Here is a 26,680-nt window from a genome sequence, read left to right on the forward strand (position 1 = left end):
ATCTCCATTGACAACACCACTGTACTTCCCTCCCAAACAGCTAAGAACCTTGGGGTGATCCTTGACAACCAGCTGTCTTGCTCAGCCAACATAGCTGCTACAGCACGCTCCTGTATGTTCTCTCTCTACAACATCCGCAAAATCCGTCCCTTTCTCACAAGAGAAGCGACTCAACTCCTGGTCCAGTCTCTTGTCTCCTCCCGCCTGGACTACTGCAACGTGCTCCTGGCCGGCCTACCTGCCACCGACATCCGACCGCTTCAGCTCATTCAGAACGCTGCAGCCCGTCTGGTATTCAACCAACCCAAATTCTCTCACGTCACTCCCCTCTTCCAGGAGCTCCACTGGCTTCCCATCTCGGCCCGCATCAAATTCAAGACACTGGTACTGGCCTACAGGGCAGTACACCAGTCAGCTCCCCGGTACCTGCAATCCATGGTCAGGTTCCAAACCTCTCAGCGCTCCCTTCGCTCCTCCACCAGTGCAGGTCGCCTCGCCCCTCCTTCGCTACGGGGGCTCAAAAGTCGCTCATCCCGATCTCGACTCTTCTCGTCCCTGGCACCTCAATGGTGGAACGAGCTCCCACCTTCGGTCAGGACAGCTGAATCACTGCCGATCTTTCGGAAAAGACTAAAGACACACCTTTTTCAGGCTCCATCTGGGCCCTTCTTGATCTAACTTCGTTCTCTCTCTTTCTTAAAAAAAAAAAAAACTAAAAAAAAAAACTAACCTAACCTAACCTTGTACCACTAACCTAAACCTGTACCACTGTTCCTTCAGAAGTTGTAGTTGTCATAGACTGTGCTCCATAGTTGATTGCTCTATTGCTGACAAAAAATGTGTTATTGTAAGTCGCTTTGGATAAAAGCGTCTGCCAAATGACGTAACATGCAGAGATGCGAGCCTCGATTTGAGTGTCGGAGGGGGGGAAGGAAAGGAAAGGTTGGGTGTCATCAGCATAGCAGTGATAAGAGAAGCCATGAGAAGAGATCACATAGGCAAGAGATCTGATATAGAGAAGAAAAAGTAAGGGGCCCAGGACTGAGCCCTGGGGGACACCAGTGGTAAGAGGGCAGGATCTGGAGACGGACCCTCTCCATAAGACCTGGTATGAGCGGTTCGAGAGATAGGAAGCAAACCAGGAGAGTGCAGAACCTGAAATGCCGAGGTCAGACAGAGTGGAAAGAAGGATTTGGTGATTGACTGTATCGAAGGCAGCAGACAGGTCAAGGAGGACAAGGACAGAGGAGAAGGATGAGGCCTTAGCAGTGTGAAGGGCCTCTGTGACAGCAAGAAGAGCTGTCTCAGTGGAGTGAGAAGCCTTGAAACCGGACTGCAGAGGGTCCAAGAGGTCATTCTGGGAGAGATAGAGAGAAAGTTGTTCGGACGCTGCTCGTTCAAGGGTTTTGGAAAGAAATGAGAGAAGAGAGACAGGTCTGTAGTTCTGAATAGCAGTAGGGTCAAGGGAGGGTTTCTTAAGCAGAGGCTTGACTCTTGCAGCCTTTAGAGCAGGCGGAACAAGACCAGAGGACAGAGAGGAGTTTATGAAGGTAGTGAGGAAGGGAGATATGTCCGGTGAGATGGTTTGGAGGAGAGAGGAAGGGATGGGATCGAGGGGGCAGTAAGTGGTTCGGTTGAGTTTAAGCACCTCATCGGGAGAGAGGGGGGAGAAGGAAGGAAATCCAGGGACAGCGGGCCGAGGAGCAGGATTGGAGTCGGGAGTGTTAGTGAGGGTGCCTGGAGGATGGAAGAAGGAGCTGATGTCATCCACCTTTTTAGTAAAGAAGGTTACAAAATCATCAGCAGAGAGGGAGGAGGGAGGGGGGGGGAGGGTTGAGGAGCGTAAGGGTCTTTCACACCGGCCATGAAAGCCGAAAAATGCGCGGAAATTAGGATTCGCGGCTCCGATGTGAAAGGCATAAACGCGCGTTGGTGGGTAATTCTTGTACGCCTTTTGTCCCGGCACCAAAGGTTGTCACATCGCCGTATTGGCGGACAACCCGCCTCCACTTGAAAGGTCGTCGCAGCGAGCCGGAAAAGGTGCGAATGGTCAGCTCATTCATAAAAAAATTACAGGGGAAATCACCTCATGTATCAAGAAAGTGACGAGTGAAAGTAAAAAAAGTAGACTGATAGACAGACCTATCTCCACACACCACACTGTGCGAGGCAGCGCTTCATACGAATCGCTCATAAGATCGTGGTGTTTTTGCAATGTCAGCGTAGGTAATTATTATGTATATTACCTTTATTACAACTTTGGCATGACAATATCTGCTGCTTTACCTTAACACAGTGTGAGTGTTACAGTTACAACAGCCAACTAGTCCGCTGCTCTCGCTTCAGGCAGCCTCGCACTGTCGCCCTGTCTAGTGCAGGCTGCGGCTGAACAGAAAGCACTGAGGTGAGGTGTCAAGATTTCATCTCTGAGCTCTCTGATAGGCTATTGCTTGATGTGTAACCAATCAGATAGCGCTGTGGGCGGGACATTGCTCCAGACACAGAACTACTGTAGGAGGGGATTCTTCCAGGTGCAGCAGCCGCAAATTAGCGCATTTTTTTATTAAGTTATGATATCGGCAAACAGCCAATGAAAATGCCGATACAGATCTCCTCAGCGGACTAGGAGAAGGAGGAAAGTCTGTTGTTGAATTGAATTCGTTCATCATACAGTAGCCTAGGCTACACTAACCTATGAAAATATTAATTTGGGCTAGGAGGAGCTGGAAATCCCTCTGCTCGCCTTTCAATGCGGGAGCGGGGGATTTCACCTGAAAGTACAGAGCAGCACGGTAATGTGGCCGTGCTGCTTGGCTCTGTGTGAAAGCAATTTCTGTGGCGAGGCGGCTGGCTTTACGGGACTCCTAAACGGCTATTTTTCCGCGATCTGTGTATGAAAGAGCCTGTAGAGAAGGTGGAGAACAGTTTACTGGGGTTGGATGCAGAGGACTGGATTTCAGAGATGAAGAAGGAGGTTTTTGCTAGAGATCCTCAGACCACACCTGGGGGAAGCCGTGCAGTTGGTGCAGGCAGACTACACTGGAACCAGCAAGCTGGTTTGCTAGCCTGGCCAGGGCCGCTGGAAGTCATTTTAAGCAGCGGGTGCTGCAAGGAAGGGACTTTTGGAGGGGTAAAAAATATGTTTTTTGGACGTTTGGATGTTTTTTTAGCCATATTTAGAGGAATATATCATATTAAATTAACATTAGGATTATACTGTTGTGATGTGATTATTTAGTATTTTCTCCTTTTCTCACTCACTTTCATGTCACCACCTTCTCTCCCTTTAGGTCGTTTTACACTACAACAGACAGCAACAGAGGCAGAAAACTGAACTTATTATTATTATAATTTATTATCTTATTACATCATATTACAACATCAAAAATAACATCTCCACCCCCTTTGCTTTGCTCATATTTAATGTGTGAGCTTTCTGTCCCCCAAGGGAGCTGATGGAGGGCCAGGTGTTGCCCCACACTGACCCCTCCATCAAGGGGAGACGTGCAGATGAGATGTATTCCAGGAGAGAGAGAGAGGGAGAGGACGTCCTGGAGCCACTCAGTCTCAAACAGAGAGAGATGACAAGGGCTGAGGTGTTGACAGCACCGGAAATGAGAGAGCAAGTGTGTGTGTGTGTGTGTGTGTGTGTGTGTGTGTGTGTGTGTGTGTGTGTGTGTGTGTGTGTGTGTGTGTGTGTGTGTGTGTGTGTGTGTGTGTGTGCATGCGCGTGCGTGTTAGACAGTGTGTGCGCATAAGGACTGACTGAATATTAGGGATGATTCAAGTGATTGGTCTGTTTTCCACGTGAAGCATACAGGTGCACGGTTACAGCAACTAGAATTGAGCGATGTCATAAATCCTTCCCTGCTGAGTTTATAGTTATAGTCATCACAGACAACTGAATAACACACATTATTATTCTCCCATTGACACAAATCCATTGGAGGACCTGCAATGTCAACTGATGGAAATGCTGAATAAGACAAAAGCAGAACACTGCATTACAGAGAAAGAGTATGCGTTCCCTCTAGAAAACAAATCCGAGACTGCCTTGTTTATACGTATTATCTTCCCAAAGATCACAAAAATCTGTCAAATCCACCAGGCCGACCTATCATCAGTGGAAATGGCTAATTTTGGAACGACTTTCAAAATTCATTGATCACCACATCGTTTGTTCCAAACCTACAGACTCAAGTGTTTAACAAAATTGATTAATGGATATATTATTATGATTACAATAGATGTGGAATCATTATGTACGGCCATAAAGAAGGTTTACAAGCTAGGTGACATTTCCTACAAATGAGAGATGAGCCAGATCCCCCAACAGATTTTATTGTTGAACTCACAACATGGACTTTGGAGAAGATTGTATTTCTCTTCCACTAACAGCTGTGTAGACAGTCTCATGGCACAGCAATCAACGTGATCTATGCATCTTCCTATGCCAACTTGTTTCTAGGTGTCTTCGGAGGATAAATTCATTTGGAGCTCATCTAATCGCTACTACAAAAAAATTGATGTTAGACGATTCAATATTCTTCATGCAATGTGAAGACCATGAAGCACTTGAATTTCACAAATATTTGAACAATACCAACAAGAGACTAAAACTACATTTGAAATACAGCAAAAAGGAAATCAACTTTCTAGATGTGAAAGTCACAAAAGTAGATGATGGGAGCCTACAGTACATACTACAATCCATCGGAAAGCCACTGATCGAAATACAATTTTAAAGGATGGGTTTTCCGTGGGGAATATGAATATATATTAAATCTCACGCCCCTAAGGTTTTCGAATCCGTTGAAATTTTTGAAATTGGATATTCACTGCCAGAGATATCAAGCATCTCTCACATATTTTTTGGGCCAGCCGACGCGTTTCGCGTCATCTGGCCTAAGTCCGCCTTGCGGAAGTCGTGCACCTATGAACTACAACTGTTGTTGGCCATGGTCCCGCCTCTAGAGGTCCTCCACGCCCCTTCAGAGGCCTTGACCAAAACAAAAACGCAGCCATCTTGTCAACCGCCTAGCCTGCTGTAGCTAATATTAGCTTCCCATAGTTCCTTGCAAAGAGACCATTATCTCGGGAACGGAAGCACTAATCGACACGGGACTGGCGGCATTGGAAAGCTCGTCAAATTTTACATCTAGTAGTAGGTGGGTTGAAGTAACGAAATCAACGCTGAGCAATGTACCCGTTTTTACACATTTTTACAGAAAATAGTTACAACATCAGATGCGCGTAACTCCTACGAAAATGCATGAAAATGCATGAAAATTTTTTTATGAAGACATCTCCCGACATATATACTACCGTTTACATTTGGTGCAATTTGGAGGCAATTTTATTTTCGATTTATTTCTTGTTCTTTGTATATTTCATTGTCGAAGCCTTCTTCTTCTTCTTCTTTGAGTTTTATGGCGGTTGGCAAACATATATGTGCATTACCGCCACCTACTGGAGTTTGATATCAGCCAAATGCCTGAGGGGTGGGCATAAAAACGAAGGCCACGCGAGCCCAGTGCATTGTGGGAAATGTAGTATTTCGAGTCCCCGCACCCGCACCTCCCCCCCACCACCCCCCCCCCACACACAGAGTGGATTTCGGTTGATATCTCTGTGAGTAAACCTCCAATTTCAAAAATTTCAACGGATTCGAAAACCTTAGGGGCGTGAGATTTAATATATATTCATATTCCCCACGGAAAACCCATCCTTTAAGGGCCTATTATTGTTTCTATCCAAAGATTTTTTTTTTCTCTATCCGGACAACTTCTAGACACATCCCATTCGGTCAGGCTCAACGACTAAGACAGATATATATGACAGAGAGGAAGAGTTTGTGGACAAGCTATCGCGAACCGCTTCACTGAACGAGGGTACAAAAGCAATACGGTGGAAAAATCACTCCAAAGTAAGACCTCAAACAGAAAACCGTTACTCCAAACCAAAAAGAAACACCAGCCTTCAAAAATATGTGTATGCAATACAGTGAACAAGCATCTCAAATAAGATCCTTAAACACAACTGGAATATTCAGAGTGATGTAACTCTCCAACCACTGTTCACAGAACCACCCTTCATTCAGACTCACACCGACCCTGAGAGACAAGGTGGTATGGAGCTATCTCCCCCCTCCCACATGAACAACCTGCCCATGAAAGCCCCTGGAACCTTTAAGTGTGGGATTTGCAATCATTGTGACAATGTAGTGAAAATCAATTATTTTCAGGATGTGAGCACATGAGACACTTTGCAAATTGCAACACCACACATGTTGTGTATAGACTGGATCCCCTAGGGTTCTTTCTATGTTGGATGCAGAGATGGGAAGTAACTAAGTACAGTACTTCATTACTGTACTTTAGGATTTTCAGGTGACTGTACTTTACTTTACTGAGTAATTTATTTTTCAGTTTACTTTTACTCCCTACATTTTAACACAAATACTTTTCTATTCATTCAGTACTTTCTATTCATTACATTTTCAAATCAGGCTAGTTACTTTAGTGCTGCTCTCCCAGCTTTCACGCATTATGTGCACCTTTTTTGTGGAAAAACCACATCACACAAATTATTAATCCAAGTCTCTTTATATATCTTAAAACATGTTGGGGGGGATCTTGTAAGTACTCTAATAATGATTCTACTGTAATTGAAAGAATGTCTGTTTGTTTGTGTGTCTGTCTGTCTGTCTGTCTGTCTGTCTGTCTGTCTGTCTGTCTGTCTGTCTGTCTGTCTGTCTGTCTTTCTGTATGTCCGGAGTTGCATGATGCGCCGTTGCTCCGATCGCCTCCTAAATTGTTTGTAACAAACATGTATGCACAGACAGTGATGAGGTGAGGTCATAAATCACTGTACAGTTCAAACATGGTGTAGGGGGTATGCACAGACAGTGATGATGTCATAAATCACCATACAGTTCAAACAGGGTGTAGGGGATATGCACAGACAGTGATGAGGTCATAAATCACCATACAGTTCAAACAGGGTGTAGGGGGTATGCACAGACAGTGATGAGGTCATAAATCACTGTACAGTTCAAACAGGGTGTAGGTAGGGGGTATGCACAGACAGTGATGAGGTCATAAATCACTGTACAGTTCAAACAGGGTGTAGGGGGTATGCACAGACAGTGATGAGGTCATAAATCACCGTACAGTTCAAACAGGGTGTAGGAGGTATGCACAGACAGTGATGAGGTCATAAATCACTGTACAGTTCAAACAGGGTGTAGGGGGTATGCACAGACAGTGATGAGGTCATAAATCACTGTACAGTTCAAACAGGGTGTAGGGGGTATGCACAGACAGTGATGAGGTCATAAATCAGTTTGTTCAAATTACTACAGTTCTTTAGCTACTCACAATTACCGCTTTACAACAACTCTCTGGTGTCTACACAAAATAGAGCAGCTGCCTAAGCTGCCTTCACTCAAACTATTTTCACAGACCTCTCCGTCTGTCTGGCTTTTACGATTCAAACATTAATTCAGCCACTAGTTTGCTGTTCGGATGGTCTTTCTCTTCTATACCAACAAAGCCTCTCAGACATCTCCTGTGTTTGCGTGAGGGATTTAACTTAGGCTGGCGAACTAACAAATCCTATGTTAGTGCGAGTCTTTTCTTTTTTGCCTCGTCGTAATTCCTCTTTTTATCAACACAGAGAAGGGAAAAAGTCTTGAGCACATAATCACATAGCTGCTGCCACAATGTCCTCATGCTGTAATTGATGTTGCAGAAGGCTTCTGAAAGACTGTGCCATATGGTTAAGGGAGGGACTATGTGGATAACGCAGCTCTCGGGTACCTATTCTATGATTAGAGGGTATGTATAACCTACTGAGCAAAATAATGTAGAAGTTTGATTGCACCTTAAAGGCATAGTTCACATTTTTTAAAGTCTATCCCTACTTACCAATGATGACAGTGATTGGTACAGTTTTTTCTCAGCACAATCCATGCTGTTCCTCGTAGCTCTGGAAAAGTTGGGCAAAAATGAATACAAGGTCAATAGGGTCACATTCATTGATGTACAAGCTGACTGAAGCTCACTGAAATCTACTTTGTGTGCACTGTACTGTACGTCATGGGCTGTCATCTAAAGCGTTAGCAAAATGGGTCTAAGAACCCCAAAAGCTGTGCGAGCATTCAGAGGCATTGCTATGAATTCTGGTCCTTCTGAGACGGCGTGGGCTCGCCACCTTTCCAAATCTGTCAAGCAGTGACATAGGCATATCATGAGTGATAACACTCAAAAGTGAAAGGTAACAGCTTACATATTTTAAAAACATTTTCATTTTCTGTTCTTTCTTGTTTTTTGTATCAATTTTGTGTCAATGTAGAAACCTGGTGGTATCATTTTCACAGATTTCAAAACTCAGACCAGATGTTGTCACGTTTCTTTTCAAGCTTTAAGATCCTGGACATATGTAACAGTGGAATTCTTGTCTATGATGTTCACACAGGTCACAGGATGCTAAATAGATGCAGTGTGGACAAGATCATGAAAAAGGCAGATTAATGGGGAAACAAACCACTGTGCACATCAGAGCGAACTCAAATTAGATTCAATTAAATGGAAAAACTGCAAGAAGTCTATCTTTCCATTACATTACATTACGTTATTTAGCAGACACTTTTATCCAAAGCGACTTACAATATCACATTTTGTCAACAAATCAATGATGCAACACAGTCTACGACAGCTAAGACTTTTTTTTTTTTTTGGAACTTATTTATTTTATTTCACAAATAAGACAAACAGTTTGAGTTGCATACATGTAATCCTTGACATTTGTTATCCACTGTATCATTTGTCTAAACATGTTTTGATTTAACCATAATAATCATATGTTTATAAATAAAAGAAAAATGTGCAGAAAAGAAATTAAGAAAAGAAAAAAAAAAAAAAAAGGAAAAGAAAAAAAAGAAAGAAAAAGAGGTAATTACAGGTCAGACATTACAAGTATTGGAGCCCATCTTACATCAAACCTTTCTACTTTCATCTGTAATCTTGCTGTTATTTTTTCCATGATAAAGACACTCTTTACTCGTTCTCTCCATTGTGTTATGCAGGGGGGCTGCGGCTTCAACCATGAGACTGTTATCATTTTTTTCGCTATTAATAACAGAATTCTCAATAAATAGATTAAGTCTTTATCTATCTCATTGTCAGGAGGTATGCCCAGTACCACAAGTGCTGGCTCTAAAATAATGTCAACGCCCAGAATCTGTTTAATCTCTTTTTGGACATCCTTCCAGAATTCCAGTAACTTCGGGCAGTCAAAAAAAATATGTGTGAAGTCTCCCATCAGTCCACAACCCCTCCAACATAACTCAGACGTATTATTATATTTTGAAATAATAGAAGGAGTGTTGAAATATCTCATTTTCACCTTCCAATCAAATTCTTTCCATGTTGGACTGTTAGTTAGTTTATGTCCTGCTTCGAATGTGTCTTCCCATTGATCATCTGTAATTATTATATTTGCTTCTAATTCCCACTTTTCTTTGACATACATATTGTTATCATTGGATTCATGTTGTAATGCTTTATAAATTTGTGATACAATCCCACTTTTCTTCTCTCCTTCTGTAAATGACATAATCAGCTCCTCTAGATTGGAAGGTGATTTACAAATATTCTCCCACTCCTCATGTTTCTCAAGGTAATGTCTTATCTGTAGGAATTTGTAAAAATCATGGGCTAGTAAATTAAATTCTTTTGAAATTTGTTCAAATGACTTCATAATTGGTCCATTAAACAGTTGTGCAATATATATCAACCCCTTGTTTGCCCATATTTTAAACCCTGAGTCCATAAGAGATGGTAAAAAATCATGATTTCTTGCTATTTTAGTAGCTCTAGAAATCGATTTTGACAATTTTAATTTCTTTCGTACGGCTGACCATATTTTCATTGTTCCTTTAATCCACTCATTACCGCCCTTGAGTCTCCTCCATTCCCTTTCGGATATGAATGGAAGTGATTCCAAGGGTATACTTCGACATGAGTTTTGCTCAATTCCCACCCACATCGTATCCGTTTCATTAGTTATCCACAAAAATATCGCTCTAAGTTGCGCTGCCCAATAATAATTTTTTAAATTTGGAAGACTCAAACCTCCCTTCTCCTTCGGGCAAATAAGTGTCTTATATTTAATTCTAGCTTTTTTATTTTGCCATAAGAATTTAGATATAATTTTATCTAGCATTTTAAAAGTAGAATTAGTGACCCCAATAGGCAATGACTGGAACAGAAACAACAATCTCGGTAAAATATTCATTCTTACTGTGTCTATTCTTCCCAACAAATTCAAAGGCAAAATCTCCCATCTAGCAAAGTCTTTCTTAATCTCAGTTATCAACTTTCCATAATTAGCTTCAAATAACTGTGAAGTGGTAGGAGTGATAATGATACCCAGATATCTGAACCCCTTATTCGTCCATTTAAAATTAACCTTTTTCTTTAGGTCTGCTGGACATTCACCTGAAAGCATCATCGCTACAGATTTGTCTTCATTGGTCAGATATCCAGATATTTCTCCATATTCCTTCAGGTTATTCAACAAGGCTGGTATAGTGGAGGATGGCTCACATATATATGTTAATATATCGTCCGCGAATAAAGATATTTTATGTTCCCTCCCCCCTTCATCCTTTATTCCCTTTATATCTTTATTCTGTCGTATTGATTCAGCCAATGGTTCAATGCTCGCGGCGAATAATAATGGACTCAAGCAATCTCCTTGCCTGACCCCCCTCCTAAGATAAAAAAATCTGAGCAACAACCATTAACTCTGATCCTTGATTTTGGATTTTTATACACCATTTTTACCCAGTCTATGAAAGTTGAGTGAAACCCGAAAACAGACAAAGTATGGTATAAGAAGCTCCATTTCACCCGGTCGAATGCCTTTTGGGCATCTAAGCTGAGCAACATAGCAGGCCGACGACTGTTTTTAGTACATGATATCAGATTTAATGTTCTCCTAATATTATTTGCACCCTGTCTTGCAGGGATAAAACCCGTCTGATCTGGTTTAATCAACTTAGCTATACATCTCTGCATTCTCTGTGCCAATATGTTTGTTAGTATTTTTAAATCGTTGCAGAGCAAACTAACAGGTCTATATCCTTCACAAGATACTGGGTCCTTGCCCTCCTTATGTAAGACTGAAATGATTGCTTCTGACCATGTTTTTGGTGGGTCCCCTGATGATAAAGCATAATTGAAAACTTTAGATAGTACTGGTATGATCTCTTCTGCAAAACATTTATAGAATTCTCCCGGGAACCCATCCGTACCAGGAGACTTACTATTTTTGAGAATTTTTATAGCATCAAATATTTCCTTTATTGAAATTGGCTGTATCATCATGGAAGCCTCTTGTTCTGTTAGAGTCGGCAGGTTTAGTCTGTTAAGAAATATCTGTGCCTTTGTCTCTATGAACTCAGACTCTGAATCATCATATAGATGTTTATAATATTCTGCAAAAGCTCCTGCTATCTCTGTTGGCTTTATCATAACTTGTTTGGAATTAGGGTGTCTTATTTTTGAAATTATCCTATTCGTTTGGGCCTTTCGAAGCTGGAATGCTAATAAACGGCTTGCTCTGTTGCCCATCTCATAGTACCTTTGATTTGTAAAACGTAGAGCTCCTTCTGCTTTATATATTAAAAGTTCATCCAGTCTCTGTCGAATTCTTTTCAATTCAAGAAATATAGAGTTATCTAATGTTCTTTTATGTTCCCGCTCCAGTTCTTTGATTTTATTTTCTAACCATCTTTGCTGTTCCAGACGGGTTTTTCTCAACCTAGATGTTATCTCTATTATTTTCCCTCTTATAACCGCTTTTCCCCCTTCCCATAGAATGGATGGTGTTACTTCTCCATTATCATTTATTTGGAAATATTCCTTTAAGTTTTGTTTTAATTCCCCTACTATTGTTTCGTTGGATAGAATTGACACATTAAGCCTCCAATACTTAAAAAAGGATTCATCATCTATCATTACAGTCATTGTTATTGGTGCATGGTCACTTATAGTTATGGTCTCAATGCCACAATTCAAAACTTTATGTATATGCTGTTGTGATACAGAAAAAAAATCAATTCTGGAATAACTGCCATGTGGATTAGAATAAAATGTATAATCCTTCCCTTTAGGGTTATCATTCCTCCATGGGTCAATCAGACCTAGCTCTTTAATGACATTATTTAATATTCTAGATTTCTTTGTGCTTGGTCCTTGTTCTGGTGGTAATCTGTCTAGTTTGCCATTCTGCACCGTATTGAAATCCCCACCCATTAATATCATCCCCTTTCCATCACTAGTTATTACTTTGGCTATAATTTTAAAGAATGTATCATTCTCCTCATTTGGAGCATATATATTCAATATTGACATAGTCATATCACCTACAGAGCCTACAACCATTATATATCTGCCCATATTATCTTTTATCACTTTCTCTGCAGTGAATGGTAGACATTTGTTGATTAATATGGCTACTCCCCTTCTCTTTCCATATGATGCATGAAAAACTTGATTTACCCATTCTCTTTTCAGTTTTTTGTATTCATTCTCAACCAAATGTGTTTCTTGTAATAATGCTATCGAACATTGTAATTTCTTCAGTTGACTCAATATCTTCTTTCTCTTGATGGGATGGTTTAGACCATGGACATTGTAGGACACAAGTTTTAACCTATTCATGTCAATTCAAAATGAAACATTTCAGCCTGAGTCTGCACCTCATATAAACTAAAAATATCTGTGTAAAACGACACACAGAAACACCCCCAAAAAAGAAAAATGTGTGTGACCTCCAGGTTTAACCCCCCAGTTCCCATTCCAAAAGAAAAAACAGAGAGATGTGGCGAATTCTCTCTGGGATTGCACTAAGTGCGTTTGCAACTTCTAGATTTTGTTCTGTGTTGCAGCTCTCTTTTTTTTAAGAGAAGACAAATTTGTTATCTTTCCTCTCAAATTACCCCCCTCCAAAACCCATTATGTCATTTAAACTGAAGACAAACATAGTTAAACTAGCATATTTTCAGTCCCCCAATAACCCTTTTTGCCACGTAAAACATTTGAGACAATTTACTGTCATTCTCAGCTGAGTCAGCTTCCTCTCGTCTTCTCCCCCTGCCGCTCATGGGGCCATGTCTATGAAGGTCTGCATGTCTCTTCTTGTCATCACTGGCTGTCCTCTTCTCTCTCTCCTTCCCCGCACAACAGTCCAGTCGTCTTGCGTCACTCCGCTCCATGGATTGTGCGCCTCCTCCTCCTGGACATGAATCCCCATCTCCTTGAGTACTGGCGCAGCTTCTGCCAGTGTGCGAAAAGTCTTTATACCCGTATCCAAAAACATTCTTAATTGAGCAGGATATGGAGACTGAGCCTTAATGCTTTTTTCTTTCAGTTTTTTAATTATGTCTCGTACCTGTCGCCTTTTCATTTGTACTTCATGTGTGTAGTCCTGATTGAAGTATATGTTGTTACCTTGGAATGTAACGTTGCGCTGTTTCCATGCCTGTTGGAGGATTTGATCTTTTACATAATAGTCCGCAAAACGAACAATTATTGCTCTCGGCGACGGCGAGGCTGCGTCATCTCTTCTCGCATTCATCAGGCGGTGTGCTCTCTCAACGCGCACGTCCATTTTCTCTGGTAGTTGTAATGAGGAGCGAATAAATTCCGTCACAAATCCGACAGTGTCTTTCTTCTCTGCTCCCTCAGGAAACCCGTAGATACGAATGTTCTTTCTCCGCGACCTGGATTCAAGATCTTCACATTTGGCTGTGAGCTTAGATTGTTTAAACAGTAAAAAGGAGACAGTTCTTTCAAGCCGGGCTGTTCGGTCTTCCGACTCACTCACTCTTTCCTCCAACGCGGTAGTTCTTATCTCCAAACCAGCGGTCTTCTCCACCAGGTCTTTAAAGTTGTTCTCAAGTCTGGTCAAGGTGCTTAGTCTCAAGAGCGGCCTCCTTGTGTTCTTGTCTTAATGTACGTAGTTCTGCCAAAACCGCACCGGCGTCGGCGTGGCTTTGTTCTCCATTGTCCGGTGGCGCGTCCGTTTCAATCGTATCTTTTGTTTTATCTTTCTTTCCTCTACCTCTTCCTCCCATTTTGTTGTCTTTTAAGTTATTGTCAATTTTTCTGGTTTCTGTTGTCCCTTTTTGAGTTGATATGTTAGTTTTATCAGGGTTTTTCAGGGAGCCTTCGCCTTCACGCTGCTACCACCAGCATGACGCCACCGGAAGTCAGCTAAGACTTTTTGAAGGAAAAATTACACCAATTGATTGACCTGGTGGTGGCGCTATAACAGCAGATTTGAACTGCAATCATTTTTCGCACCACATAGACATGCCAGACCTCAAAACGTGCGGCTCCTTGATGACAGGGTTTGTATGACGTCGCTAAGGGTTTCGTTAAGCGGTTTGGGTGCTATTCGCGATTGCTATAACAGCGGATTTGAACTGTAATCTATAAAGTCCCCCATATTATTATTATATCTGCCACTTTTTTGGCACGTTATGCCGCCCACATTTTTCGCACCACATAGACATGGCAGACCTCAAAACGTGCGGCTCATTGATGACAGGGTTTGTATGACGTCGCTAAGGGTTTGGTCAAGCGGTTTGGGATTCGCGATTAAGCGCGAGTTTTTTTGGTACAGGTGTCTAGGGATCTACTCTGAGCTGATAGGAAAATTTTGCCTATAGGGGGTGCTATAGCAGCATTCAGTACCTGTACCTCACAATTCTTACATCCATCACACACACACACACACACACACACACACACACACACACACTTTCTTTTTTTTCTGGATTTGATCTTTCCGATTTTCACTGAAGTCACACGAAGCAGTCTGGGTAGAAATTAATTATTTTATTTTGAAGGGTGAGAGGAAGTGCTGATTCATTGTAATTATGTCCGGCCTTACTTCTTGTATTGACGCTTAACGCACGCATGCTATAGTGGACATCAGACACAACTCTATATATACCCCCCTGTATTCAATGTGTTATATACTCATGGTCTCACTCTAATTTGCATATGTCTTGAGCACCCCCCGCTGATCTCTGTTGAAAAGCACATGCAGAAAGTGTGCTGGGAGCAGGAATCCAGTGAGATTTGACCAGATAAATCTATCTTAGAGAGCAACTCTGAGCAAGAGTGTTGCATGATGCGTAGAGGAAAGGCTGTTTTAAGCTCAAAACACAGCTTCAGCACCTCGGTGCAAACTACTTAATCGTCCCCATGAGCAGGGAAAAGTAAGAAATGCAGTCAAATGCGACTAAAACCGCAATATAATTGTTCCCGTGCAGTCAAATGCAGCTATCATTGTTCCTGTGTTGACACAAATGACGTCTTCAAACGCAGTGGGAAAGATCCTGTCTGTGGGGTTTCGAAAAATCTTGCATTAAATTAGTTGTATCTCAGAAACCATAACAGCTAGGGTTGCCAAATTTGGTAGGGAGGTTCACAGAGGGGCCTTTTACTATTAGTGAAAAGAATACACCAATCTAACTGATGGTGGCACTATAACTGCCCTCTTTATGTCTTGGTCTATCACTTTTGAACTGTACCGTCTACAATAAAAATCCTTTCACCCCTGGATTCCTTGGCTCCTCCCGCTTCTACTCACATAGGCCCGCCCATAATTACTTAGTCCACCCTACCGACCATCTACAAATGCTCTAGCGACCAGCCGGAAACCCCCTTATAACCAGTTACCACACCCTTGCAACGTCCTAGAGACGTCCTAGCTACACAATGCTGATTGGGGCTGCATGGGCAGGGGCGTTGCAAGGGGGTGTGGCGGGGCGTGGCGAGGACAGCAAACACAATAACATTTTCATTCGGAAATTTAGCATTTTTGTTTTTGTTAACACTGCTTTTGCTGCTACTCTAAACACATCACTTTAGTGCACCAGGGGCTTTTTCTCTAGATTTCTCCTAGATCTAACCTGACACCGGGTGTTTAGAACAGCAATCAAATGTAGCAAATGCAGTAATGAACTGTGTGGAGTATGGGTGATATCTCAGTATATCAGTTGGTGATAGAGAATAGCAAAATGGAAATGCATTTACATGAAAATATCACAGGTTACAGATGCAATGGGTGAAAGTAGGACCAGGATCAATTTTGTGTTATCTTTAGACTTTTTCCTATTATTGAAATATTGGCTTTGAAAAGTAACTTCACTAAGTAACTGCAGGCCATGTCTTCTACCAAATATTTCTTTACTTTGACTTCTGACTTTCTTGCACATTTACACATGCTGTCAGAGATGTTTACACATTTCATTTTAAGGGTGTGTATTTTGAAGGAGAATAAAATAATAATAAATAATAATTGTTTGGATTTATATAGCGCCTTTCAAGACACTCAAAGTGCTTCACATATCAGGGGAGAGAAGGGGAGAGAACTCAACTCATCCACCACCAATGCACAGCAGCCAGTTTGCGCCAGAACGCTCACCACACATCAGCTATCCCGGTGGAGAGTTGAGGAGTGAATCTGCCAATTAAGTGACGAGGGACGATTAGGTAGGTGGCCATGATTGAAGGAAGTCCCGTGTGGGAATTTAGCCAGGGCACCGGGGTTACACCCCCCAGGGCACCGGGGTTACACCCCTACTCTTGCGAAGAGTGCTGATGGGATCTTTATTGACCACAGAGACTCAGGACCTCGGTTTAACATCTCATCTGAAGGATGGTGCTCACTCACAGGACAGAGTCCCTGTCTCTGCCCTGGGGCATTGGGGAGATTATTCATCAGATCAGATTATTCATCAGACCATTCGGACCAGAGGGGAAGAGCACCTCCTACTGGTCCTCCAACACCACTTCCAGCACCAGTCTCCCATCCAAGGAGTATCCTAGACCAGACCTTAGCTTAGCTTCCCAAGGAAAGCCAGTAATGTAATGCAGGAGCCACTGGTGCTGAGAATGTAACTTTGAACTCTTGAGAGAGTATATGAGAGGACACTAGTATACATAGGAGAGGAGTTTAACGTCTTGTTTTGTTCTGTCCTTCTGTCCATTTAGGCTCTTATAGGGGCCTCTCGCCCAAGAGTCTGTGTAAAGTTATCCAGTATGCGAGTGCAAACTCATGATTGGATAACTCACGCATGCTCCTCCTCCTTATGGCATGGCATTGTCATAATTGGATGACTGGCTGTCAGTCACATTCCTCTCACTGGATGGTTGTGATTTTTCAGAAGACACTTGTTAGTTTGTTAAGTGTGAAATTATTTGACTTTTGTTTGATTAGAATACAAATTCAATTCATTGTCATATTGTTTGAACAGGTTAGATAAATTGGTCAATAATATCACTATTAGACAGTTACTAATACCTTGTCTTTTCTCTTTATAAAGGAAGGTAAGACTCCAGTATCTTGGGCGGGGGGGGGGGGGGTGACTTGACTTGGGACTTGACTTGCCTTAACTAAGGACTCGACTTGACTTGACAAAACCTGACTTGACTTGACTTGCCCAAAGCAAAATGACTTGGGACTTGGACCAAATGACTTGGGACGTACTTGACACTTGGACAAAAGTGACTTGGTCCCATGTCTGGTAATTTGTATACTCAGTGAAACTGAGCACTTGTAACACTTCCTAAATGTTTTATATCATCTATAATGAGTCCTGTTAAATGTCTTTTGGAGATGTCCAATCACGCACAGAAAATACCAGCCCGCTGTCATCCTATGGCATCGCGCAAACGGTATTAGAGGGAATGAGAGAGGGGAATCCGATTAGTTGTATAGATTTTACGCCCCGACCATGCCTGTGAATAATTCGACTACTTAACCCGACCCTTTTGAGCTTTGCGCGAGGCACATATGGGGGGAAATATGCAGAAACAAATTGGGAAACGTCTTGGACACGCCTCCAACTGCACCAACACCTGGCATTAATTGCCCTATGTCACTGCTGCGCCACAATACGGAAGATATTCACGTTTACAATTAACTTATTGGATGGGGGTTGATGTATTGTTAAAGGTGGACAGGTCACTGTCATCACTCATCTCACTCACCCACACACACGCACACGCACGCACGCACACGCACACACACACACACACACACACACACACACACACACACACACACACACACACACACAGCTGTCTCCAACCTAGCCCCATAACGTGACGTTGATCCGAAGATATGATAGTAACCCTAGTGAAGCCAGTAATTTGACCGGCGCTGTTAAAATGATACTGCTGCGTGAAACAACAGTTTAGAAGCAGTCTTTCCACAGCCTGTGCCGTATTGAGGGCAGGATAAGCTTCCTAGTGCCGACAGGAACCTTGGGAGTTTGAGTATTTCATGACATGTTTTGCTTCCCACAACACAGTCTCACAGAAAATTGTAACATAGTGTAGCGAATCAGTGTTACACATACAGTGGTGAGCAATGGAAGTGTCTCGACTACAGATAGGAACTGATGTGTGGGAGTGTTACTGGGGGGAACACTATGCTTGTGGGAGACTTCCGGGGAGACTGAGCATGCGGGGGCAGTCTCCGGATACTGCCTAGAGAGAAGCTGCTAGCTATGAGCGTGACAACCGCCAAGAGTTGTAAATATGAATAACTGTGAATAAAGAACCCTGTACCAGCAAGAAGCCTCTGCCTCTTCAATACCAGGAACGCTACATTGGCGTCAGAAGTTAAACGGTGAATATTGCCTCCAGAATCGGCGAGATGGTGAACAAGTTCCTGAAGAAAGAGCGGAGAAGAATCAAACGAGAGGCGGGAAAAGAAAGAGCCGGGGCAGACAGCCTGGCGTCCAAAGAGGAGGATGACTGGGTAGACGCAGCCGCTACTACAGAGACCCAAGCGGAGCAGACAGTAGGAAGCCGGGTGCTGGTGAGGATGAAATCCGAGCTAGACGGCGCTGTCACCGTAGCCACGGAAGCTATCCCACGGCCCAGAGAAGCTAGCCCGCGGGTCAGCGAAGCGGGAGAGGGAGCGGAAAACCTGGGGCTGGTGAGAGTGAAGACTGAGCCTGTTGACGTTGCCGCCGTAGCCATGGAGGCTATGCCGCGGCCCGGCGAGGCTAGCCTGCGAGCCAGTGACAAGGACGGGGCACGGATCGAGGCGACACGGGACAGCGGCCGCCGAGGAAAGAAGGAAGTGACGCCGCCGAAATACAACGGTAAAGGCGAGTGGGAGCCATATTGCACGATGTTTAACGTAGCAGCGGACATGAATGGCTGGTCGAGGGAAGAGAGAGCCAGTCATCTGGTGGTGTCCCTCGAAGGCGAAGCTATAACGTGTGTGGCGGCAATGGCAGATACAAAAGACTTAGACGTGGTGACGGCGGCCCTGAGGAGGCGTTTCGGCCAATGCAAAGAAGAAGGCATCGTGGTCGCGGAACTGTGTAACAGGCGTAGACGACCAGGGGAGTCGCTGCGGGCGCTGGCAACAGACATTGAGATCCTCAGCCGGCGCGTATACAGCCGGCTGCCGCCAGAAGCACTGGATGAGTTAGCCCGAAATTACTTCATCCAGGCAATCGTGCCGCGAGGCCTAAGAGAGCAAGTAATGCTGCAACGGCCAAAGACACTAGAAGTAGCGCTGGAGTTGGCGTTTGAAAGAGAGACAGTGGAGGGCTGGGCCATGGACAGCGACGCGGGGAGAGCTGTCCCCGTGGTGAGAATGGCAGCGGAGAGCCCATTACAAGAAGAGCCAGCGTGGAAGATGGCGTTGGCAGCGGGAAGTAGGGGTGCACCCCCTAGATTTTTTACAAATGTAATTAAAAATATTTTGCAGTGCACTATGTTCCTTTCTTGTTTAAGAATGTTTCGGGAAATGAAAATTTAGCCTATTTAAATAGAATTATCAACAATAACAATCAAGGAAGTTACATGCTTGTAGGCTAGAGAAGAAGAAGAATGGCGCATGCGCGCACATGTTGTGTTGAACCAACCAACAACCAATACGAATTGTTTAATCTGGCAATAAAGAAATGTGAACTTGACATGCTATTTTAATAGCCTACTCAAAAATGCACCTCCCACTATACAGCAAAGAGAGGAGTCAATGTTTATTGATATATGCCATTCAGATCAGAATAATTAGTCTAGTCATTAAGTTTGCTGATAATATTTCTATCATGTTAAGTCTGTGTCATGTTAACACGTTAAGTGCCATAGCCGAGATAATTCGTCTTACATAATCCAACGCTTGAGTGCCAGAGCCGAGATATCTCGTCTTACATAAACATTTTTTTTTTTTGACGGTGGGACATCAATCAACAACTTTTACATCTTCGAGATCACTATTGGAGCAAGAGAATGTGTATAATCTATTTTACCGACCCACTAAGTGTTGACAGTGCTCCCCCAGACGAGCGAAATCAAAGAAAAAACTGCCGCGGGAGCAAGCCATTCAAGGAAATGGCGAGGCGATTTTACAGTAATCCATCCCAGACTTGTCTTGCCCGAGAGCGGCCGCGCAGGCAGCCGCACACAGAGAGCGGAGAGCGATTTGCAAAATAGATTATAGGTGAAACACACTTTGAAACACCTCAGAAAGGCCAGAATCAACATCTGCCCATCGCCCACGCATTCCCCGGCCCATCTTGACTCGCACAAGGAGCGTCCGCACGCAGGCAAGCAGGCAGGCAGGCACGCAGGCAGGCAGGCAGGCAGCAGCAACGCGCTTCTGACACGCCCGCTGTAGAGCCAGGAGGAAGGAGGAGAAGACACACGGAGGGAGGAGTTTGAATGAGAGGGGTGTTTCCTGTTGTTATGGAGGAAATTACTGTTCAAAACTATTGTTTAGAATGTCTGACGGTCTTACTGATGCCAAAAATGAATGGTTAAAGTGACTGTTCTGTCGAATTTCACAAAAAGCCATTTATCTCTGAATAAATTTCCAGACGCTGAAACCATGCTGTACTCAACGGCTAATATCTACATAACTACTAACTCTGCAAACTAACTCTTTTAGACAGAGAAAGCACACATTCTATTAGTTATTTTTAGATGATTGGTGTTCATGAATTCTTAACAGAAAATAATCCTCGGCTCTTGTAAAATGAGCCAGAATCCTCAAAAAAAAACCTGGCACAACTTACCTACAGGATGAAAAAATGGCTGGCACTCAATGTGTTAACTGGTGTATTCAGAGCAAATAGGGAGATATAGAGCATTGTCATCATGCTATATATCTCCCTCTTTGCTCTGAATGAGTGAGAAAAGGAGAAAATACTGAATAATTACATCACAACAGTATCCTAATGTTAATTTAAAATGAGATATTCCTCTAAATATGGCAAAAAAATGTAAAAACAAAACGTCAAAAAAAAAATTGCGGGCCCCACCGAGAGTCCCTTCCTCCCAGCACCCCCTGCTTAAAATGACTTCCAGCGGCTCTGTTGGCAGAGCAAGGCAACATGGTGAAAGAACTGTCCGAGTCAGTGCAGCAGCTAAAAGAACAACTGCTCCGCAGCGCGACCCTGCAGCCCAACCCCGCTCTGCAGCCCACCCCGCGGAACAATAGCTGGGGCAGAGGGAGCACGATCTGCTGGGGCTGTGGGCGCCCCGGACATCGGGAAGCAGAGTGCCGCCGGAGAACGTGGAACCAGGGAAACGGCACAGGGCCCGTCCAGATGGGGCGAGACGGGTCTCCGATGTCACAGTCCCCGTAGCCACATCGTCGCAGGAGGGAGCCCACCGACATCAACGTGGGAGGTGGGGCTCCGCCTTCCCCTGAAGTAGACGACATCGCCGGAGCTGTCAGCATGCAGAGCGGGCCGCGCACGATGAACGGCTGCCATGTTCCAGTCTACCTACAGGGGAGATACTGTGTCACCCTGGTGGACACGGGGTGTACGGCAACGCTGGTGAACGTCAACATGATGCCCGAGGGGATGCGTCTGGAGCAGCCAGCGGCACAGCTGCTGAGGACAGTATCCGGTGAGTTGATGCCAATGAGGGGAAGGGGGTACGTAATGATAACAGTGGGGGGACAGACAGTGAACTTTCCCGTGTGGGTGGTAGAAATGGCGGGGCCCTGCATCCTGGGGGAGGACTACTTGACGCTAAACCAATGCACAGTAGACCTAGGGAAGAGCACATTGACATTTGCAGGGGGGCCAGTAGTCCAGATGGGCCACCCTCCCACCGCTCCAGGGGAGCGGCCTAACGTTAATAACATCACTGTATACCGCGTCACCGTAGAGCACGAGCCCCACCCAGCAACCCAAGCACCTACCACAACCCAGACCCCTGCCCCGCACCAAACCCCTCCCGCAACCCAGACCCCTGTCCTGCACCAAAACCCTCCCCAAAACCACGCCCCTGGCCCACCTCCGAACACTTGCCCTCAGCCAGCGCTACAGGCGGAGGGGGAGACCGAGAGGTTAGAGATGCTGAGGGGATTGCACCAATGCCAGAGTGAAGGGTTAGAACCCCAGCAGAGCGATGAACTGTGGCGAGTACTAGAGGAATATAAGGACATTTTCGCGATGTCGGACGATGAGCTAGGCTGTACCCACCTGGTGCAACACCAAATAGACACAGAGGGGGCGCGGCCCATCAGGTCGTATCCCCGTCGAGTCCCAGCAGCAAGGAGGGATATAGCGAACAAAGCTGTAGAGAACATGCTGCGGGCGGGGATCATCGAGCCGTCAGAGAGCCTGTGGGCATCGGGGGTAGTGTTGGTGAAGAAGAAAAATAGCTTGAAGATGCGGTTTTGTGTAGACTATAGGGGGCTGAACAAAGTGACTAAAAAAGACGCGTACCCGCTGCCCATCATCGAGGAGCTGTTAGACGTGGTGGGGGAGTCATCCTGGTTCTCATCCCTAGACCTCCGCAGCGGGTACTGGCAGGTGCCCCTCTGCGACGATGCCAAACCAAAGACCGCCTTCCGCACCGAGAGAGGGCTGTGGCAGTTTCGAGTACTGAGTTTCGGCCTGTGCAACGCACCCGCAACGTTCGAGAGGTTAATGGAGAAACTGCTGGGAGACATTCCCCAAACCGAATGCGTCGTATACTTAGATGACATCTTGACACACGGGGGCTCGTTTCAGGCAGCGGTGGGGGCGTTACGAAAGGTCAGAAGATAGCAGAGGCGGGTCTGAAGTTACACCCAGATAAGTGCCACTTCCTGAAGAGGAGGGTGGAGTTCTTAGGGCATGGCATCGGCGCGGGGGGCATTCGCACCCTGGAAGAAAAGACACGGGCACTCGTAGAGTGGCCCACCCCCAGAGACAAAAGAGAACTCGAGAGCTTCGTAGGGTTAGCATCCTACTATAGGAAATTCGTAAAGGGATTTTCTAACATCGCAGAGCCACTGTTCCGGCTAAAAGAAAAGAACACAGACTTCCACTGGACGACAGAATGCCACCGAGCTTTCGAAGCCCTCAAGAAAGCGCTGACCGAGTCTCCGGTGCTTAGAGCACCAGACCCCGCACTGCCGTTCCTATTAGACACTGATGCCAGCAATGGGGGTATGGGGGCCGTGCTGTCCCAGACGGGGCCAGACGGGGAGCGGGTGGTGGCGTACTTCAGCAAGACATTTGATAAAACAGAACGAAACTACTGCGTCACACACCGGGAGCTCCTCGCCGTCGTAGAAGCACTAAGACACTTTAGGTACTACCTCCTGGGACAGCCTCGGTTCACCATACGGACCGATCACTCGGCGCTGCAGTGGTTGTGGTCCTTCCGAGAGCCGGAGGGGCAGGTGTGCCGCTGGTTAGAAAGGATGGCGGACTACAACTTCACCATAGAGCACAGAGCAGGGGCGCACCACGTCAACGCAGACGCCCTGTCACGAAGACCCTGCGCAGAGAGGTGTATGTGTGTACTGCGAGAAGAGAGAAGGGAGAGAGAGGGAGCTCCAAGAGGAAGCAAGGATATGCCCTAACCATACGGGGGATGGACCAGTGTGCAAGGCGCTGCGGATGGCAGAAGCGGCAGATTGGAGGGCCCATCAAGAAAACGACAGGGAGCTGTCGCCAGTACTGCAATGGGTAGAAGAGGGCCAGAAGCCGCTGTGGGAAGAGGTGGCAGGGGTCACCGACACAACCAAAGGGCTGTGGTCAGAGTTCGACACCCTGAGATTGAGCAGCGGGGTGCTGATGAAGTCCTGGAAGGAGCCAGCGTCGGGAGAGAGCAAGTGGCGGAAAGTAGTGCCGGCGACGTTGAGAGAGGAGGTGTGCAGGAGCTGCCATGGAACTGTAGGGGCCGGGCACTTTGGGGTAAGCAAAACTCTCCGTCGTATTAGGCAGGGTTTCTATTGGGGGAGGATGAGGAGAGACGTGCAGGACTTTTGTCGACGCTGCGACCTCTGCGCAGCGTACAAGGGTCCGTTAGACCAGTCTCGCGCCCCGCTCCAACAGCTAGCAGCAGGAGCTCCCATGGAGAGGGTGGCGGTGGACGTGATGGGACCGTTTCCGCGCACAGACAGTGGAAATCGATACGTCCTGGCCGCCATGGACTATTTCACAAAATGGCCAGAGGCATACGCGCTGCCCGACCAGGAGGCGGGAACGGTGGTCGACGCACTGGTGACGGGCATGTTCAGTAGGTTCGGAGCACCGGAGACCCTCCAAGTGACCAAGGGAGGAACTTTGAGTCACGAGTGTTCGCCACCATGTGCGAGAAACTAAACATAAAAAAAACACGGACCACAGCATTGCACCCCCAGAGCGATGGCCTGGTGGAGAGATTCAATCGGACGCTGAAAAAGCAGTTGGCCATCCTCACCGAGGAGCACCAGAAAGACTGGAACACGCACCTGCCTCTCATCCTCATGGCCTACAGATCTGCCACCCAAGAGTCCACCTCCTGCACACCCGCCCTGCTCATGTTAGGCCGAGAACTGCGGACGCCAGCAGAAATGGCGTTCGGCAAACCACCAGATGCACTGGATGCGCCCCCGGGGCGAGAGTACGCCAGGAGACTGCAAGATCGATTAGAGTCCGCTCACAACTTCGCTCGAGACCAGCTGGAGAAATCGGGCATGAGACAGAAAAGGAACTATGACGTGAGGGCAAAGGGAAACCATTTCCAGGGGGGGGAGTTGGTCTGGGTGTACACACCCCGGAGAAAGAAAGGGCGTAGCCCTAAACTGGACTGTCACTGGACAGGCCCATGCAGGGTCCTGGAGAGAATGGGGGAGGTGGTGTACCGAGTGCAGATGCCACTTGGTGGCAGGAAGGTACTCCACCGAGACAGGTTGGCCCCGTACCGGGGGGGGGTGCACCCTTCCCCCAGATATCGGCCGCCCAGCGGTTTCACCTAGACGTGCTGGGAGAAGGAATCTGTTTCCACAGAGAGGGGCGTCCGGCTATGACCGGACGGCCACCACCCAGGGACTTGAAGTCTCAGAGACACTGCAGATGGGATCAGCCCCACAGGCAGAATCACAGAGACTAACACGGCCACGGAGAGAGTCACGGGCTCCAGGACACTTGGAGAACTTTGAGCTGTACTGAAAAAAAAAAAAAAAGGAGGAGGATGGTGGTTGGAAATGTTGTAAAAGAAAAGAAAATAATGTACATGGCATGAGATATTGTGGGGGATGAAAGATGTGGGAGAAGCTAGAGATTGAAACATAAAATGTGGTTAAAAAACAAAAGAAGTTGCTAAAAGAAAGAAAAGATGTTTGGGTGTGTTTTGGTACAGGGGGATGTGTGGGTGTGGTGTCAACGTGGGCGTTGACCTATGTATGTAGCGAATCAGTGTTACACATACAGTGGAGAGCAATGGAAGTGTCTCGACTACAGATAGGAACTGATGTGTGGGAGTGTTACTGGGGGGAACACTATGCTTGTGGGAGACTTCCGGGGGAGACTGAGCATACGGGGGCAGTCTCCGGATACTGCCTAGAGAGAAGCTGCTAGCTATGAGCGTGACAACCGCCAAGAGTTGTAAATATGAATAACTGTGAATAAAGAACCCTGTACCAGCAAGAAGCCTCTGCCTCTTCAATACCAGGAACGCTACAATAGCAACGTATTGGACCAACGTTGCTATGTTACAATTTCGGTTCGAAAATTGTAAAATGGTAACGTTCTGAGATTTTAGGGTTAGGGTTAGGGTAGGGGGAGGGGTTAGAAAAAGAAAATCTCTGTAAAACCACGCCCAAACCACGCCCACCCCTGTAGAAACGTACGTTACCATTTTACAATTTCAGATCCAAAATTTGCGGGTGTATTTGTATTTGGTTTACATCAACATTGTACATAATACATTGTATTCCTTCAATTACAGTTGTTTGCTTTTTCCTTTTCCTTTTCCAGCAGTGTGCTTATTGTACACATTATCATTGTATATACACTCATAGCTTGTAATGACAATAATAATGAACATCAAACGTGAAAACAAATAAATACAAAAGAATAAACCTCCACTCCAACATATACAGTCCAGCAGCGCTTAATAGATAGGGAGAGCAAGAGAGAGAAAGAGAGAAAATTTACATCGGGGGAACTAGTGTGTATGTATGTACGTGATGTCTATCAGAAATGTGTGAGAGAATGGAAATTAGACTAGGGGGGCGTACAGCATTGGGTAGTAAACCTCATTGCATTAATAGAGTCATGACAGGCCCCCATCTTTTAACAAAAATTGGTTTCTGAAGCCTTAGTGTGTAAGTGATTTGCTCCATATGGTAAATA

Source organism: Poromitra crassiceps, assembly GCF_964638095.1.
Source record: "Poromitra crassiceps genome assembly, chromosome: 1".
Lineage (NCBI taxonomy): Eukaryota > Metazoa > Chordata > Actinopteri > Beryciformes > Melamphaidae > Poromitra > Poromitra crassiceps.